The 19,374-nt window shown below is 31.5% G+C and overlaps 1 long non-coding RNA gene across 1 annotated transcript; it reads left to right on the top strand.

The window, feature by feature from the left end:
• The first annotated feature begins 4,648 nt into the window (after positions 1 to 4,648).
• LOC145252836 (uncharacterized) lies at positions 4,649 to 16,195 on the top strand. Its single transcript, XR_013863686.1, has 2 exons — positions 4,649 to 4,871; positions 14,382 to 16,195. It is a non-coding gene; the product is annotated as an uncharacterized LOC145252836 (long non-coding RNA).
• The last annotated feature ends 3,179 nt before the right edge of the window (positions 16,196 to 19,374 follow it).

The following is a 19,374-nucleotide window of genomic DNA, read 5'->3' as shown; positions in this document are numbered from 1 at the left end:
TTTGATAATATTTGTTATACATTTATGTTTTGACAACTTTTTCGAATCTATATGTACAGTAGTACAAACCCAATAAAAACACTAAAAATTATCCAATTAGGTAGAAAAGTAACTTATCTTGCCTTTGAAAATATTTACTTGTTATATATTTGTTTTTGTTGACAACTTTTTCAAGTCTTTGTGCAAGTACAAACCCAAAGGTGTATTTTTCTGTCTAATTTTATTTTTAGTACCGTGCTTAAATTTAAATTTCACAATATCTTTTTAGGGGGAGGGTATTTTTTTTACATTAGGTCCACCTCCACAATTTTCGACTATGCTGAATAAGAAAATCTCATTTAAAATTTACAGAGGCAATTAGTTTCCGAGATATAAAGACCTGTACTATGCCCTATAATTCACTGACGGCCATGAATAAACATTCCCAACATCCCCATATTAAGAATGGCTTTTGGAATAAACAACACCCATGCCTAACCACATGTTTTAAACTTTTACCTGTCTTTCGTCTTTTAAAAACGGCTTTTGGGATAAATACCACCATTCTCCCCATGTTAAGAACGGCTTTCAGAATAAACACCCCCCCAACCTACCCATGTTAAAAATTTTGGAGGTGGACCTAATGTGAAAATTTACCTTTTGTTTTTTTAATAAATTGTTAGTTGAAAGCACAGAAGAGTGACAAAACACCATCCCCTCCCCTTGGTAAGAATAGCAAAAAAAAAAAAAAATGGTTTTCTTAGTAGAAACTTTTCTGTATTTCACCTAACAATTTCTGGTGTTAATGAACTTACTGATCTGCGCTATTTTTTAAATCGTATTTCCAAGTTTAATTAAAGTTTTATGATACGTTTTTTATTCAATTGTAAGGTTAAAGTACAGAATAGGTACAAAACACCCTCCCCTCCCCATGTTAAGAATGGCTTTTTAAATAATAACATTATTATTTTAGCACGTATCATTCTCTACATGAGTACCTAATATTTTTTTTCAGCCATTCTTACCATAGAGAGGGGATGGTGTTTTGTAACTATTCTGTGCTTTTAACTAACAATTTATTATTAAAAAAGGATATTGTGAAAAAATAAAAAGATATTGTGAAAGTTGAATTTAACTTGAAAAAAACAAAACAATGTGAACGGTGCATTCAACATTGTAGCCGGAGCTTATTTGGCAATAAGGTCACGTGAGTCAATTAATGGGTGTTAATGCACTTACTGATCCGCGCTATATTTTTAAATCATATTTCCAAGCTTAATTAAAGTTTTATGTTTTTTTTTTGTATGTTTTTAGATTAGGTCCACCTCCACAATTTTCTTTTAAATAACGACTTTTAAAGGTTTCCGACTATGCTGAATACGGAAATCGCATTGAAATTTTGCAGAAATAAGTAGTTTTATGCATTGTATTCTTTGGCTGCCATCTTTGTTACACGCGTAGATTAGTTTATGCCATGTGCAAGCGTGTAAAAAAGATGGCCGCCAGAGATTACAATGCATTATACAACTTTTTATATCTCGATAACTACTTATTTCTGCAAAATTTCAATGTGATTTCCATATTCAGCATAGTCGAAAACCTAGAAAAGTCGTCATTTAAAAGAAGATTGTGGAGGTGGACCTAATCTAAAAATTTACCGCTTTTTTATTCAATTGTAAGGTTAAATTACAGAATAGGTACAAAACACCCTCTTCTCCCCATGTTAAGAATGGCTTTTTAAATAATAACGTTATTATTTCAGCACAGATCAATAAGTGCACGAGTACCCAATCTCTTTAATAAAGAAAAAGCATTCATATTTTCTTATATAAAAACAACTTCTGTAAAAAAAAAGAAAAAACGTGTACTTTCAATTTTTGTTAAAAAAGGTTTTCTTAAAAAAAAAAATACGGTAAAAAAAAGCAAACAACAAAATATTAATTGGTATTCATGCAGAGAGTGATCCGTGCTGAAATAATAACGTTATTATTTAAAAAGCCATTCTTAACATGGGGAGAGGAGGGGGTTTGTACCTAATCTGTACATTAACCTTACAATTGAATAAACATATCATAAAACTTTAATTAAAAGTGGAAATACGATTTTAAAAAAAGTGCGGATCACTCTCTGCATTAGCACCAAATATTATTTAAGCACATTACCAATCCGTAAAATTTCATTAAAAAAAACAAAAAAAACTGTACTTTTACCAAACAATTTATAGTGCTAATAATAAAAAAGTTCATATTTTCTTATATCGAAAAATAAAAAAACAAACACAAAAAAACGACTTCGACTCAAAGAGCAAGTGACAAACTTCTTTTTTTTTTTTTTTGCCTGATATAATAAAGAAAAAATGTTTAAATTAAAAAATTTGGAAGATAAACAAATAAATTGTTTGTTTTTTTTGTTTGTTTGTTTTTTACTTATCGAGTAAACAGAAAATGAAATCTTCTAATTCGTTTCATCAAATCATGGTGTGTGAAATGAATCGAACCGGAAGTTCAGTTCTATCAACAAAACAGGTTCGCACTAATGGCTTACGAAAAATATTTTTATTTGATTTAATATTTTTATAATTGGAGATATAAATTTATTTTAATAACATAGAAACATCCCTCGACTCTAAAGATGGATTGTCTGAAAATTTCAAATAAATTGGTAATGTAGAAATATAGTTGTATCAACTTTAAACGAACCAAGAATTACACACACACACACACACACACACACACACACACACACACACACACATATATATATATATATATATATATATATATATATATATGTATGTATATAACCGAGTCATATTTTGACCCATTCTCTAGTTAATCATAACACAAATTCCTAACTATTCTGTACTTTCTGAATTAGATTGTTGTAGCGAATTACAAGAATAAAGAATACCTTTAGGAAATTTAGGTTTTATTTGATTAGAGGAACACCGACTCGGTATATCAAACAAAGGGAGAGACAATTTCCTAGAAATGGGCAGACTACTCTCAAGTGATTATTATTTTACCACAATTGTTAACTATTCTGTGCTTTCACATAACAATTTTGTGGTTAAAATCGTAACATCTCAGTATTGTACATACACAGGCTGCGGTTGGAACTCACGATTCTAAACCAATCACCTTCTCTGAAAATAATTTTTTTTTTTTTTTTTTTATCCAAGCAGCCTTAGCCGTGTCAGAAATTTTGTGAAAATAGCGAATAATTCCACCCCATCTTTCCAAGCTTATAACTCCTCGAAAAATGCAATTCAAGCCCTAATTTTTTTTTTCAATTAAAGGAGCAAGGACCAAGATTTCATTTAAAAAAAAAAAAACAAAAAAAAAAACGTGTTTTTTTTTAAAAAAGGTTTTAAACTTCGGACTTTACAGGTAAAATTCTACGAGAACACGATGTCCTTTTTTTTTTAAATTTGAATATATTATGTATTGACCTTTTCTCTTCAATTTGTGAGTAAATAATTATGTACTTATCCGGGTCTAAATTAATTATTATTAGACATTTACAAAATGGGAGGCGTGAATTATTCGACCCCCTGTCTTTCCAAGCTTATAACTCCTCGAAAAATGTAATTCAAGCCCTAATTTTTTTTTTCAATTAAAGGAGCAAGGACCAAGGTTCCATTAAAAGAAAAAACAAATAACGTGGTTTAAAAAAAAGGTTTTAAACTTCAAACTTTACAGGTAAAATTCTAAAAGAACACGATGTCCTTTTTTTTTTAAATTTGAATATATTATGTATTGACCTTTTCTCTTCAATTTGTGAGTAAATAATTATGTACTTATCCGGGTCTAAATTAAGTATTTACTTTTTAATAGACACTTAAAAATTGGGATGGGGGGGGGCCGTGAATAAAAAAAAAAACGTTTGTCTAAAATATTATATTCGATTTATTGGAAAGAACATAAAATTTCACACTGACCCTGAAAATATCGTAAAAATAGAATCAATAGAAAAATTTTGATAGATTTTTAAAGTTTAAAGATTGAAAAATATTGAGTTCGGAAAATTCATTACTGTTTAAAAAAAAAAACAAAAAAAATATTTCTATTACTTTTAAAACAACTGTAATAGTTTATTTTGGAAGTATAATCCTTAAAAAAAATACATAACCCACTTTTAACAGAGAAATTCCGAGATTTTTATATTGTATTCGCAGTTTCGTGTTAGGGGTGTCAAAAATTCCTACAAAAATTCTGATACTGTTGCAGTTGCATGTGAATAACGAGATTTCATATTACTTTGCGAGATCTGCCAGTTTGTTTTTCTTTCTTTTTTTTTTTGTTTCTCTTTTACCATCGTAACTGGACCCTACACGTCATACAAACTTATCTAGAAAATTGAGGTAAACTTCTTTTCCACACTCTTATTAGTAATAGGGGTGGCGACAAGGCATTTTATCACATATTCGTTCAAGAACTGTTCCTTTCATTCTTTCGCTATGTGTTCATTATTTTCAGTTCAGTTACCACAATACCACATTTACTTTATTGTGCAAGCCTACAGATTTTTGTTGGTAAAAAAAAAAAAATCATTTACAGATAGTATACTTTGACACGAAGGTTGGATGGAGACGATCTGTCGTCGTCTGCTTTACGTTAATAATAGCATTTCAAGAAATATATTGTTTGTCATCATTAAATACAAATATCAAGATCAATAAAATAATGAAAATTTTACCTTTAATATTTATCAAAGAGATCGACCCTTTTTCATAATGATTTCTTTTAAATTCGTCAGCTTTTATTTTCTGCGGACCTGATATTACGGTCGCCATTTTAAATATTGACTTCCACTTGTCATCGTATAATTCATTCGTTTTATGATTGTTTATTTTTTCTTGAAGTCATTCGAAAGCAGATTGTAAAATATAGGTAAATATTACTTTAATTTAGTTGCTTTTGGGCTATTTTATACTATAGTGGCGCGTCTGAATTATTATTTGTTATTTGGTTTAGAAATTGATATCCAAAATGAGCCAACGTTCACAAAATCACATCGTACATGTAAACAAAGATATCCTTTCTTCTTCCTTTGTAAAACATCACAAATAAGTAAAAACAAAAATAAAAGAAAGAAACGCCAAAAATATACTGAAACTTTCGGTATTCATTGAAAAATGAATTATTTTATCAAAATGGATGCTTTAAAACATGCTGAAATAGTTTTACTACTAAATCTACAAAATATTTCGTTTGGAAAAAATAAAATTAAACCATGCTCTCTCAGTTCAGTTTATTAATTTGTTTCTTCATATGATAGAATAGTACTTATGTAGAATACGGACCGTGCTGAAATAATAACGTTAGTATTTAGAAATGCATTCTTAACATGTCAGGGAGGGGTAACGATTCTGTGCTATCACCTAGCAATTTAATAAACAAAATTGAATTCAACTTGAAAATTGTATCTGAAAATATTTCAGTCCGTATTCTACATGTATACTGATAGAATTAAAATTTAAATAAACTTAAAATCAATGAAATATATTCTATATATTTTGGGTGCTTTTATAGGTGTGGCGTGTGGACCTATATAGATATGTCGGGTTTGTTTTATGATACACATAGATCTGAAAAAGTTTTCAAAAACAAATATATAACAAATAAATGTTATCAAAGGCAAGATAAATTACTTTTCTACCAAACTGGATAAGTTTTTAATGTTTTTATTTCACGTAACGTGCTTATTTGGCTCGAAAAACATACGGTGTTTACCGATGTATTTGAAAAATGCAAATGGCGGCGTGCTCGCTGTTGAACACGGTAAGTTTGGAAAAACGAGTTTAAACAAAAAAATTATACAAAATACTGTTAGAACCCACTGAATATATGTTACCGTGACATGGGCGGACATATATTCGGTGGGTTTCTAATAATATTTTGTATAATTTGTTTGTTTGAACTCATTTTCCCAAATTTACGATGTTCAACAGCAAGCATGCCGCCATTTTTCTTTTTAAAATATATCACTAAACACTGTATGATTTTCAAACCGATTGTACATTTTAAAGTGAGTAAAAACATTAAAAAACTTATTCATTTTGGTAGAAAAGTAATTTATCTTGCCTTTGATAACATTTATTTGTTATATATTTGTTTTTTTTACCACTTTTTCGAATCTATGTGTATAGTAACACAAACCCGACATGTCGCCACGAATGTTTTAACATTCCAATTTTGCATGTAAATAAAGAAATCTCTTCCATTTAAAAACATCACATAATAATAATAATAATAATAATAATAATAATAATAATAATAATAATATGACCAAAGTGTAATGAAATTTTTGGTATTTATTGAAAAATAATTATTCTTTTTGTGTTTGTGCGTGTATGTTACCGCACTATTAAAAAAAAATAGTATTTTCAAGTTCAATTCATTTTTTTAAATGATATTTTTGTTTATTAAAATGTTAGGTGAAAATACAGAATAGTTACAAAACACTCACTTCCGCGTGTTAAAAATGGGTTTCTAAATAATAATGTTAATTTATCATTGCGGTAACGTAGATGCACAAGTACCATTCTTTTTAATGGATGCATTAGATCCAAACCAAATCTGAACAAAAAATTTGCTGGAATATTTTTATTTTTAATTCTACAAAATTATTCGGTTGGTAATAATAAACTTAAAATAATATTATTTCAGTTCTGCTATTGATTAGGTTTTTTTTGTTTTGTTTTACGGCATATCAACACTTTTTGAATTATTTAATTCCGAGTTCAATAATTTTGATAAAAGTGTTTATGCTTCAACTTCTTTATATCTTAAAATAATTATTGATATTGTTTGATTTGTTGTTTGTTTATTTTTTTTAGATGAAAAATGGTTTTTGTTTTAACCTTTAAACACCTTTGGTTTCTCAAAGAGAAGGAAAAACCGCAATAAACTTTAATGTTTGGTGCACTTTTAGTCAGGAAGTCAATATGTTTAGACAGCCTGATCTGTTAATTTATTGATATTCATGCAGAATACGGACCGTGCTGAAATAATAATGCTATTATGGAGAAATTCATTCTTAATATGGGAAGGAAAGAGCATGTTGTAACTATTCTGCACTTCAACCTAGTAATAGCAATGATCAAAAACTCATTACCTGAAAGTATTTCTTTTAAACTCGTTGGCCTCGTGTTCACAGAGAACCTGAGTTGGAACAGATACATTGAGAACATTGCTAAGGCCGCTGCGAGGAAGGTGGGCTCTCTTTACCATGCTAGAAAGCTACTTACGCCTGAAAGTATCCTGTACCTCTATAAGGCCACCATTCGCCCATGTATGGAGTATTGTTGTCACATTTGGGCTGGTACATTTGCTACTAGTCTCTCCCTCCTGGATAGGGTTCAAAGGAGAATTGCCAACCTGATAGACCCTGAACTGTCATCTAAGCCGCAGCCTCTGTTCCATCGACGAAATGTTACATCCCTCTGCTTGTTCTGCAAGTATTCTAATGGTGAATGCTTTGATTACAAGCACTGATACCTCCTCGACGTAAATACCTCCGTCAAAATCGACAAGCAGCTAAATCTCACCCCTACACACTAGAGATCTCTAGGTGTAAGAGAGCCTTCTACTCCAATTGTTTCTTTCCCAGAACTGCTAGACTTTGGAACTCCCTTCCGGGATTCTGCTTTTCCAACTGTACTGACATGCAGAAGTTCATGTGAAATGTGAACAGACATCTCGCTGCTCATCTCCCTTCATAATGTCCCTGCAACTTATGTCTCCAATAGTAGCCCCCTATTTCAAAATAGCACTGTGCCTTGTTTTGGGTGAAAGTTGAATAATAAAAAAAATTTTTTATTTAATTAACTAAAGATACTGTAAAAATGAATTTAAAAATTGTATCTAAAAAAATAAAAATAAATAAAAAAAAACAGCATGGTTAGCATTCTGTGTAAGTACCAATTTATTTGTTCATTTGATAGAATTAAAATTTAAGTAAACTTTAAAACGATAAAATGTATTCGATCTTTACTTTTATTTTTTGGGGCGTTTCTATAGAAGAGGACCTCTACAACCCAAATGTTTGTAGTTGTGATTTAATGAATGAGCCTAAAGGGAGCAAAACAGTTCATTATTTCAAAACTCTGTAAAAAATATAAAAAATAGTTGACGAAATTAAATTATGCAAATGTAAAACCAGGTTCAGTTAGAATTTAAAAAATCATCTTCTCCCTAAAAATATTTTCTTCAAAAACAATATTAAGTAGGAGAAAAAACTTACCCTCCTTCAGTAATAATTGTCCATATACTAAAGTTATTGTCTGTTTAATGTTATTGGAGTCCATCAACTTTTTGTCATGGCTTTTGTTGTGGTATTGATATCGTCCTTTATATTGCTTACTTACACGATTTCTAATCTGAAACATAGAATTTAGCCAGAGTTTAAGAACAATGGCCGACTGTCGAGTGTTTTAACATATGCATTATTTTTTATTTAAAAAAGGAAACAAATCAATTATTATTTCAATATTAATCAAGTGATATTAAGTTTTAATGTTCATATTTAAGTCTGGGTGTAAATAATTGTCTGATCGAATCTTAAAGCTTTTTAAGCTATTTCGTGTATAGACTTTAGTATGGATGTCAAAGTCTTTACTATTCAGCTAATCGCAGAATTCAGTGGGACCACAACTGATATGTCCATTATTGAATGAACAAAAAAAAAATGCAGAGTTTATTTGTGAAGTGTCATGGAGAAAATCGAAAATGTTCTTACCATACTAAGTAAAGAACAAGGGGCAGATACAGGAATGATTAAATGTGTCATATGCGATGGATACATTCAATGCCTTTGATCAATTCGTCATGTGTTGTGATATTTTTGTCTGTAGACAATAGATAAACTTCTTGATGAAATGCAAGATTGATTTGGCTGGTTGGATCAATGGATAACATGGGAATTATTCTTAGGGTTGCCACTATACATAAGACAACTTCTCAGAGTCTCTTCCAGAATTGACATTCTAATAAACAGCAGCTTCTGACTCGGATAAGAGCCATCATGATGAATGATGAAAGGTGTCATGCATTAGCTTTTGAATGCATTTGAACGCAAAACTTTTCCTGACAAAACTGTATAGCAAAGCAATAATGAGTTACAAATAAGAAAGTGATAAAATAAACACATGGACATGCAGAGATGTCAGATAGTCGAGTGCAGAAGTTTGAGGAGAAGAATATTGTTTTGAGTGCAATATACTTTGGCACATTTCATCATAATGATAGAGAAACGCCCAACTTTTTTCCCAAGCAAGTAGAAAATCAAAAATTGCTTGTTGCAAAATATTTGTAGATGAACAAGATTGCACAGCTGATGGATTCTGGATGCTCACAAATGCCGCCGAGCAAGGCTTACTATTTGAGGCAGAAAGAGGTAGGTGTATTGACCATCGACAAAAATACACTGAAGTGTCTTAGATTTGACAAGATTAAGTTGATTATTAAGCAGGTTCGGCCTGTGAATATTGAGGTTGTAGACAGACGGTTATTAAATTCTATCACCTTGGGTTGTATGTAATCTAGGAGCTTGAAGACATACAATTAAATCAAACCTAAAATTGTCTGTTGATATTTAGATCAATGAACCCGGCTTTGGTTTAACAATCAATTTGTGCACAAAACATCATCTACATCATACTAATAGGCAAGCGATCATTCACTCAGTGAGCTAAAAAATAGAGTATAGAGTTCCAGATGTCTTCGATGTGTATGTGTAACTGATTGACTGTAAAGAAATGTCACTATTGAAATCTAAATTTCAAGTAGAATTACTGTTTCTCAAATGCTGAAATGACTTTTCTGTCTCTACAAGTCAACTGTCTGCTTTCTCTCTGTCCTTTTTATATTAAGTTAGTTGGTCTTCACATGTGCAACTTAGTCACATGTGCAAATCAGACCCAATTATAAAACTCTTACATTGTAATTTTTTTTTCCTTTTTCTTCTGTTTGATAGGCAAGCACGACACAAAAAATGCTTCGTTCACTTTTAAGTTGGTAAATCTTTGTTTCTATCGTCATATTGTCTTCTGATCATTTAATCACACAAGTGACAGTGGGTTGCTAGTCTGTGCAACAGTTATTTCTTCCTCTCTGACAAAACCATGAGATTTGAATTTGTAGTGGAATAAAGCTCAGCTTCACCCTCATTCTCTAATATTACAAGCATATGCTGTATTTTCGTGGAGATCGGCAAATTACATACCTAATGTGCTTCAACAAGTCATATCTTTTTTATTTGTGCGTCAATTTTAAAACGAATTACATTGCTAGAAAGAGAATAGAATAAGCATTCCAATTATATTAATTTAATTTTCTTTTATGCTTCAAGTTAAAAATGAAAAAAAACAGTAAAAAATGACAGCAAAAAGGAAACTTTTTTTCAATGTTTACATTTCATACGTTACGTTTAGATGCATATCCAAATTTAATTGGATATGGCTGAAATTTTACATGCTATATAAGCATAGAAGTCCATCTATACTGGACTTTGATGTATATTTTTACGATTACAGGAAGCAAAGTTACGACCGAGCAAAGTTGACGAAGAATATTTCAAAATTGATAAAATAAATCGGTATATATCATCCATTTTCGTATAGATAATAATTTCAGAATTATTTTCATGTATAATATGTAAATATGTGATAGTTATTAATGGTGCGGAAATTTCTTTAAAATGTTATCTTTTATAGAAATTCAAATCCACTTGGGGAAAAAAGGCTTGCTATGCACTCAGCTGACTAAAGAATAATAATAAAAAAAAAACTGTTTTTTATTCTGAGTTTGTCAATTTAAAAAAATTATTTTCAAGGTTTTCAAATTTGATTTCCAAACAATACTATTTTGTTGTTTTTAGCACTTTTAGTACACATGTACTAAAAGCGTTAAAAAACAACAAAATGTACGAAGTACATGCGTTTCTGTTATCTTGTAATTGTACTTAAGGTAGAATTGTGTTTTTTAGTGGTGAAAAAAAACAACAAAAAAACAAATATATAATAAATAAAAGGTACTTGTGCACTTATGCTACCATGCTGAAATAATAATGTTATTATTTAGAACCCCGTTCTTAACATGGGGAAGGAAGGGTGTTTTCTTAACTATTCTGTACTTTCACCTAACAAATAAAAAAGATATTGTGAAATTTGAATTTTTTTTAACTCATTGTCAAGACTATTTTTTCGATTCTGTAAGACAAACCCAATTTTTTTAACTGAGGATAACTAAATAATAATAATAATAATAATAATAATAACAATAATAATTAGGCGGTTCGATAAAGAATTTCATTGTAATGAATTTTGTAAATTTTTACCTTGTTTCCACCTTAACATTTTTCTTTAAAATGACAACTTTTCAAATTTTCGGATATGCTGAAAATGAATATCACATTTAAATTTTCCACAAATAAGTAGCTTTTCGGATGTTAAGCAATGTTATTTCTTATGTTATTGATGGTGACCATCTTGGTATGTGTGTTTGCACATAGTTTCTCGGGGTTGCATTTGTGTACTCATGCATACCAAGATGGCCACCAGCGATAACATAAGAAATGACATTGCTTAATATCCGTAAAACTACTTATTTGCAGAAAATTTAAATGCGATATTCGTTTTCAGCATACCCTAAAACTTATAAAAGTAATCATTTTAAATGTTAAGGTGGAAACAATGTAAAAAAATTACCGTTTTATTTCTTTGTTTGCATCGTTGAATTTTTAGTAAAACAGCAGAATAGAAATTACAAAAATTACCATCAACTGGTGAATATATAGTTGTTGCTTATCAGGATTCCTGGTATCCTGGTACTGTGAAAGCTACATCAAGAATTCATGTAGAGTACGATATATGGTTGCATATCAGAAAATAGGGGTATATTTTGGGCCAGATAGAGAGGATTTACAAAATTGAAAATTGGACTGGTCCCAAAATGCATAAGTTCTGGTCGACTATGGGAATTTCCATCTTTTACAGAAATCAAAAATCTATATGAAAGATTTTCTTCGATTTATTTCTGAGATTAATCTACTAATTGTTTTTCCTTTGAGGGAAATAGTAAATACCGGCCAATTTAGGCATTCAATGGCTACACCCCAGATTAAGCTCTCTTTTGGTGAGGAGGCAGGAAAATGGTTGCTCTCAATAATGCTATGTTTAAATACCAGTATAATACTTAGTTTTGTTCATGAATAGACACCCACTGTATGATACTATGCACCAGTTTAAAAACAAAATTTAATTTGTACATCTTAATTTATAATTCATGGCTTATGGTAAAGAGATACATCAGATTTGACGGTATAATCAGAAAGAGCACACAATTTTACATAAGAGTGCCAAGTTTCATGAGAATAGCTTGAAAATTAAATAAATGGTGGCGAAATTACCGAATTTCTTGAAATGTTGAGGTCCGTAATTTCTTAAGAAAAATGTCTACAGAAAAGCATAAACTTTGGCACTTAAAATTCTCATAACGTTTGAACTACTTATGGTACTTGCATAATTCAAACGGTTTTAAGCATCTTTTACATAGCTCTTTTCATGCAAGTTGATAAAATAACAATTAAATAAAAAGAAAAACTCAACTTGTAATGCTCAGTCGTGGCTTCTCCCTTACTCTCAGATATGGATCCACTACTGCTTGAAACAGAATATAATTCTCCCAATTCAGCACTCTCTGATACGTTACCACTGTTGTCTACTACTCGTACTGAACTAAGATGTATGTGTGTGTGTGTGTGTGCATGTCTACCATGTGCTGAGGCATGTCATTAATGACCACTGACTGTGGACCTATAACTCTGTTGATGCGACTTTGTCCCTTATAACTCTGTTGATGCGAAATTGTGTCCCTCTCTTTATAATGTGTAGAAATACCTTGTTGATCCTAATGGGGAAGTAACCCATTTTACTCAAATCGGGTAGTAATTCGATGGGCGTTGGTAAGTTACCTGGGGGTAACTTTTTACCAATACATGACCTACATAATAATGAAGCTTTTTCTGTACAAGAATCTGCTTTACTGTGCGATAACACTTTTCCATAATACCATTTTCTGATGTTCTATATGAGCAGCATGATTAGAATTTAACATCGTATTTATTCAGGAACTTCTTTTTGAATTGTTGATTACAGAAAGTAATAAGCGTATTAGCCAGGATCTCGACTGGGGATTAATGTTTAAAAAATACCGATTATCACTGCTGGATGAGATGTGCACTGTTTTGCTCTTGTAGCAGCTGCCATTTTGAAAATCGTGCGGGGTCACATAAGTAGAGTATAAAAGTGGCAACCATTGCAGTGCATGATATCAATATATAAATGTAAATAATATGTTTTTTTTAGATGAGATTTATTTGAAGAAACTGTCTTCTTAATCCTTCACTATATTAGCTTCAATCGTTTTAATTTAGCTGTCTAAAATGTTAGGTTTTACAGATAATTTTCACATTAGATAACTCTTTTGATTGTCTGATATTCACATTTTTTAACTATTTGAAATTTCTTAATCAAATCTTTTGTTTCATGGGTGTAGAAAAATCTGCTACTCAAACTACAATATAAGTGATTGGTCTATTAACAACTTTTGATTTTGACAGCAGACTTGATCAGTTGTTGGAGCATTCACTGATTTAAAACTTAAGACTGAATGCTGTATAGTGATACTCATATCAAAAATTGATGTGTTAAATATTTTATAGTCATTGGAAATATCTCAAATTGGTGTGTAAGATATTGTTTTACAACCATTTGAAACATCCAAAATTGTATAGTTTTACAATCATTTGAAATATGCAACATTAGTGTGTGAGATATCGTTTTACAATCATTGCAAATATTTGAAATTGGTATGTGAGATATCATTCTACAATCATTTGAAATATACAAAATTGGTGTGTGACATCGTTTCACAAACATTCGAAATGTAAAAAATTGGTATATGAGATATCATTTTACAATCATTTGAAATATACAAAATTGGTGTGTGAGATATCGTTTATCGTTTTACAATCACTGCAAATATTTGAAATTAGTGTATGAAATATCTTTTTACAATCATTAGAAATATACAACATTGGTGTGTGAGATATTGTTTCATAATCATTTGAAATATCTGAAATTGGTGTGTGAGATATCGTTTTATAATCAATGGAAATATTTGAAATTTTTGGTCTGATTTTGATGATCTTTCATTATTTCGATAGTATAAACTAGAAATGTATAAACTTTTATAATTGGTTTAAATTTAATATTAATTATTTAAGAATATATATGCACTGCTATTTCCATATAATATGCTCAAATAAATTGATTTTCATATGCATAGATATTTTCGTAATGTAATATTTGTAAAAAAAATATTTCTTTTTATTCACAGATAACAGACGCAGTGAAAATAACTGAACTGATCATATTAAGAGGATACAACTATGTCATATTTTTAACTGTACCAATAGCTTAAGGAACATTGCTTTGGAGGATGTTGCATTTACTCAAACCAATCGAAATCATTTAGTATGCAGCCTGCAAGCAAACACTAAAGGAAAACGTTATTCTTGTGAAATTTGTAGATCATCATTTTCAAAGTTATTTATCTCAAGCAACATGTATGGATCTACAATAATGAGCGACCTTTTTCCTGTGAGGTTTTTGGCTCAGTATTTTCACAAAACTTTGATTTAAAAATGCATGTACGAAGCCCAAATAAGATCTCCTCACTACGGCTACCCCACTGCTTTTCCGAGGAATGGTGCACCTTCTCCAAGTGATATTACTTCAAGTAATAGCACGAAGCTGGATACTCCACCAGACTAGATAAATTCTTGTCCTGGAATCCAGTAAGACCAAGAGACCAAGATGAAAGATATACTACAACATATAAAAATGGTTAATTGGGGAGAGGAAAAGTATGTTCTCAATTTCTTTACTAACTCAATGCTTGAGAGATAAAGAACTTTAATGGAACATTCGAATATCTATGTATCTCATATAGACTTCAAGTGTTAGCCCTAGGTTGTGGGCCCCTTGATTTCTGAGAACTTCGACTAAAGTAAAATAAAGCAAAAAAGTGAGAAGCCTTATTCGTTTGAAATCTGCAACTTGACGTTTACAGAAGATTCTGCCAAAAGAACCACATGCGAACACACACTGGAGAAAAACCATATTCTTGTAAAGTGTGTGGATCAGCATTTTCACAAAACAGTCACCTGAAAATGCATATGCGAACACACACAAAAGAGAAACCATATTCATGTGGAGTTTGTGGCTCAGCATTTTCAAGAGATTCTGCTCTAAAAAAACATATGAGAACACACACAGGCGAGAAACCTTATTCTTGTGAAATCTGCGAAACAGCTTTTTCACAAAACATCCATTTAAAAAGACACATGCGTATACATACTGGGGAGCGTCCTTATTCCTGTAACGTGTGTGGGTCTGCATTTTTACAAAATTCTGATTTGAAAAGACATGTACGAATACACACCGGAGAGAAACCTTATACTTGCAACATCTGTGGCTCAGCTTTTTCACAAAATTCTCAACTAAAACCTCACATGCGAACACATACTATTTTATCTACTAAAGGTCTGCGAAATGTGGAAAATCCATAAAATAGAACTCATATAGAATTGCCAACTCCAGTATTACACTTTGTGATCTCCAAATACAATTTGAACTAAAATTTAAAAAGTCAGAAACAATGTTTATAACTGGTGTAGTTCAGTACTTTATTTAATCCACAGAGATAGCTTGTTCTTGTTATCAATCAAATAGAAGTCTTAAGTAATTCACAATTGTAGTCTTAATATTGGTTATACTAATGATTGAATTCAGGCAACTGCTACTTACAACTTGTTATTTCTTCTGCTTTTACATCTGTTACTCATATTAAGAAATTTCAAAGCATTAGTCATACGAATATCAAGTATCTTAAAGAAATAACTCGGCTTGTGACTTAAACTTAATAACTCATAACTTTTATTCTTGCAACATCTATGGATTGGCATTTTCACAAAATTCGCAATTCAAAACATCACATGAGAACAAACATTTAACTTACAAAAAATTTGAAAATAGGGGAAGATCTTTATAAAAGAACTCAATTATAATTTCTAATTCCAGTAGTGAATGCTTTGATTTCTAAAAACAAAGTGAACTGAAATAATAAAAGAAAACAATTTTTGTGATGTCTTTTGGATTTTCTTTTCGATTATTGTTTCCATTTTAATCCCAGTTATTCGTCACCATGGTAAATATTTTTTCTTAATAACGTTAATATTTAGAAAATCCCTTAAGAAGTGGGGTTGCTTCTATTACCTATGCTTTACTTCCTTCTAACAATTTAATAAGCAAAAGATAATATAAAAATCAAATAAAATGAAGGAGCAACCAGAAGTGAAGTGGAAAGAGTAATTATAAAATAACCATCTGTGGTTCAGTATTTTCAGCAACTTCTGAAGTCCAGACCCATGAGTAAACACACTAACAAAGTCAAATAGAGATACAAATAATTATTTTGATAGTGATAGTGGAAGCCCTAGAAATCTTTTCTTTAGAGTCTCTGAAATAGCAAGTGAATATCTGGTATTTGTAGAATTATCTATCCCCAGAAAAATCGAATATGAGAAATTTTTTTAAAAATATGCACCACTGTGTGTTTTCTCTTTCTCGGTACAAGAGTTTTATCTGGACATTTTGACATTAAACGAACTTTCTCTTAGAACTAAACTATGAGAAAATCTAAAAACTAACAGGATTTAATCTGGAATTAAAAAAGAAACCTTGGCATAGCTACATTCTTTATCATATGAGGATAACAAAGGTGCCCCTTCTACTGAAGTGACCACAAGTGAGAAAACAAAACTTGCTACTCTACCAGACATTTTTAATTTTAGTCCTAGAATCCAACAAAACTAAACAAAGGCTGTAAGAAAAAGAAAACATTACTTTGTAAACTAGTTTATTAAAAATGATAAATTGTTCTTATTCTCCTCTGTTTTAACTTAAAGAATGAGAAGAAAGAAAAGCAGTATGTCAGGTTTAACTACTATCTTAAAACAGACTGGATCTAACTATAACGGATGAATTTGGATTATTTAGACTACTGTTTGTGTCTCTGATGTTATTCCCATAACTTTTGGGTCAATATAAACTTCAAGCTTCTTGACGTATATGGCATCGAACTCTGACATTTTTATGTCATGAATATGCAAAGTATTATGAATAGAACCTTTTATTTAATCCACAGGGGTAGTTTGCTCTTGTTTCTTGAGCCATGATTGGGTAAAATTCTTAAGTAATTCATAATTGTACTCTTACTGCGCTGCATCCTCTGGGCTTACTGACAACAGCTTATCTTCAACAATACAGTTCACACTCACTGGAAGATCTATACCCCCAAAATATCTAATGTAAAAATTGGCAGATGTTTTCGTTGATTCAGCCATTTCCTTCAATGAAAGCGAGTGACTTCATCTGTGAATTTATCGACCGGACACCACCACCAGGCTGGAAAAAAAACGTTGTGGTGGTTAATTCAAAACCTGTCTCAGGATGGTAAATCAGGATCATGAACTAATTCTGGGCGCTCACTTTTATGAGGGCTGTTGCTGAAATTGCATACTCATATCAGCCTTGAATTGCCATGGCAGCTAGTATTTTAAACGTGGTGAACTTGTTAGAAAAACCAGCCCAACCAACCCAGCATGAATACCACAACTATGGCCATGGCATTCTTAGTATTGCTCATGCTAAGGATTGATCCTTCAACCTCTAGTTTGTGAAAACAGAATTCACAAAGAAATCAAGAATCAAAGACAGGAAAGCGTTCCTTGATCTTAAAGAAATAATTCTGCTTGTGAAGTTTATGGGTTTGAATGTTTTGGTTTTAATTAAAATACATGTAAGAGAAACTATTTTTGTATGAAGAATTTTGCAATTGTGATTTAAGGCATGTGAACACACTGGAATTAAACATTAATTTGTGAAGTGTGAGACTGATCACTTGCATTCAATAAGAAACATTTTTTCATGTTTGCACATAAAAAATAATGCAGACTTATGTTTTGAACTAGTAGAATTTACAATTCTGAAATATTAAGATTATACATGAAGAAGACAAAAGCATTTTCTGTTATTTACTTTTTTGGTTTGAGAATAGAAACATGAAAATAATATTTGAGACTAAAATCTTAAAATAGATAATCATATAAACCCACATAATAGGCCAAGCTGTACAGTCTAGTATTTTACAAACTAAATAGTTAAGAAATATGGAAGATCCATTAAAAGTATAACTCAATAACTTGAGTTTTATTTCTTCCGCCCGTCACACCAATAATTTCCTGGGTAAGATCCCTTCCTCATTACATCAATCCACCTATTTGGTACTCTAGTCAAGCTATCAGCCAAATTCTGCATCAACGAAACTAAGGTAATGTCCACCTGCAAGCTGTATTCGTCAACTATACGCTTTATCATTGCCAGTCTCCTTCGTACTAACATCTCACTTGCAGCTCTAGTCTTAACTCGAGCCTTTCCAGTCAAGGTGTCGGTCAACCAGTGGTAAACACACAACGAGTCAGTGTGGAGATGCACAACCTTAGCCTGCCATTGCAATGCAAGATTAAGCCCTTTTAATGTGGCATCGAGTTCTGCCAAATTTATATGCTGGGCATCATTTTTCGGACGAAGCCAGCACGCATCTTCCACAACGGCACCCAATTGTTCCAACACGACACCTTGCATCAACCCATGCATTCAGTTCGTTTCCAGATACCTGTCACTCACCCTGGGCAGGGTCGTTTCTATGTACTCTGGACAACATTTCAGCCATCATTTGCTGGAGAGAATCATCATCCACCATGTCGTCCCATCCTTTGGTTACTGCAGTTACTCGTCTTTTTAACACTCCTGTTGCCGATCGGAGCCATCCACAGACAGGTAGATGTCATACTAATTTACTGCAAATAGAAAACACAATGCGTCTTGTCAATACACTGGGTAACTCTGGAATTGCGCTCCCTCGCTTCCATCACAAAGTATTGCCCTTCTCATAGACCTCTAGGCCTAACACAGGCACCCTGTCCTTTAGGCACTTAGAGTCTTTGCTTATTAACCCAAACGATTCCAGTTTTGCTCGAACCACATCTGCAGACATTATATCCTCATTAACGTAGATGTCGTCAATGTAAGCTGAAGCAGCTTTTGCTGTGGTCTCATCCTGCATCAAAACAGTTTTAATAATAGTTGTCATTATTAAGGTTGCTACGTTTAGGCCAAAACCTAAACGTGTCAAACAATATTGTTTTCCCTTGATTATCAGTCTGAAATAGCTATAATGACTCATGGACACGTATCTGCAGGTAGGC

The sequence above is a fragment of the Euprymna scolopes genome, chromosome 29 (assembly GCF_053919585.1).
Source record: "Euprymna scolopes isolate OS-2025 chromosome 29, ASM5391958v1, whole genome shotgun sequence".
Taxonomy (NCBI): domain Eukaryota; kingdom Metazoa; phylum Mollusca; class Cephalopoda; order Sepiida; family Sepiolidae; genus Euprymna; species Euprymna scolopes.
The sequence above is the reverse complement of the archived record's forward strand: the minus strand, read 5'-3'. Positions and strand labels throughout refer to the sequence as shown.